The sequence below is a fragment of the Tenrec ecaudatus genome, chromosome 3, assembly GCF_050624435.1.
Source record: "Tenrec ecaudatus isolate mTenEca1 chromosome 3, mTenEca1.hap1, whole genome shotgun sequence".
NCBI lineage: Eukaryota > Metazoa > Chordata > Mammalia > Afrosoricida > Tenrecidae > Tenrec > Tenrec ecaudatus.
In genome coordinates this window covers 74,218,432-74,219,571 of record NC_134532.1, presented here as the reverse complement: position 1 = coordinate 74,219,571, position 1,140 = coordinate 74,218,432, and the positions used below count along the sequence as shown (strand labels likewise).

Sequence of the window (1,140 nt, the reverse complement as noted above, 5' to 3'; positions counted from 1 at the left end):
AACTGTTTAAAAAAAGTAAAAAGAAAGAAATTCTATGCTCTTGCTACTGTCATCCAGCAAAGTCAAAAAGCAAAAGAATACATTGTGTTTCATCCTATCCTGTATATCAACCATATTGCCTCCTGAGGACAGACATGCTGTTATTCGAGATAGCTGATGATGTATGGGCCTATAAAATATAGCCTGATCTCCATGCTGCAGGTTTAACTTATGACAAATTATAGTTTGATTTATAAGGAGAGATAAAATGATATGAAAGGTATTGATAGGAAATACATAACAGCAAGACACTGTTTTACCTGTCCATCTCATGCTATCAAGAATTTCAGAATACATTATTTGATCTGTTCTTTTTTCTTCACTTTGTGTTCACCTTTACAGATGGTATGCCATGAAGAAGACACCGCACACCGGAAGTACGTTAAAGGGAAATGACACTGTGGCATGGTGTCTGGCTGTGTAGATTACAGATTAAAAAACACAGTACTCAGCCATGCGTTATTATTTGATCTGTTATTGATTAACAAAGCTCTGAAACCAAAGAAATGCAATGTTGTTTTCATTCCATTGATAAGGCATGTAGCTACCTACCTAAAGGGAAATCTATTGGGGAGATAAGTGTGGATTTTATGGCAAAGCTAGCTCCGTAATTGACTCTACTTGCCCAAAATATGAAGGAAGCTTACCTAGGCCATATGCAGATTAAGAGTTTTAATGAAGTTTTGAGTTAAAAAAAAAGTTCGTATCGTTATATGCTTCCTGGACGTCAGTAGTGGCAATGGCTTTGTAAACTTCCAGTGCAAAGATTCCTAATGGCCATTGCGAGGCCTGGATATGCATTTCCCTAACCTTGGTGAGAATTCCCACTCTCTCTGTTCCATCCTCTTTTAGCTCCTAAGTCTTTTCTAAAGGAAATTGGTGATTGATTAATATCTGTTTGGCATCGGTGGCTGTCCACATTTTCAAGAACACAGAAGAGCAGGAGATAATAAATCAAGCCCTTGCTGCTTGTAGTTCTTTCTGGGACATAAAGTAAAAATAGATGCATCAAAGTATAACTAGGTAGGCATCTCTCTCCAACCTGAGTCAAATTTATGTAATATTCTGGAAATAACTTCAACAGAAAGGTCCTGGCTTTGG

At 37.4% G+C, this 1,140-nt stretch overlaps 1 non-coding gene across 1 annotated transcript; it reads right to left on the bottom strand.

Moving 5' to 3' along the window:
- Positions 1–361: 361 nt before the first annotated feature.
- Positions 362–497, bottom strand: LOC142444121 (small nucleolar RNA SNORA15). Its single transcript, XR_012783784.1, has one exon. It is a non-coding gene; the product is annotated as a small nucleolar RNA SNORA15 (small nucleolar RNA).
- Between the last annotated feature and the right edge of the window lie 643 nt (positions 498–1,140).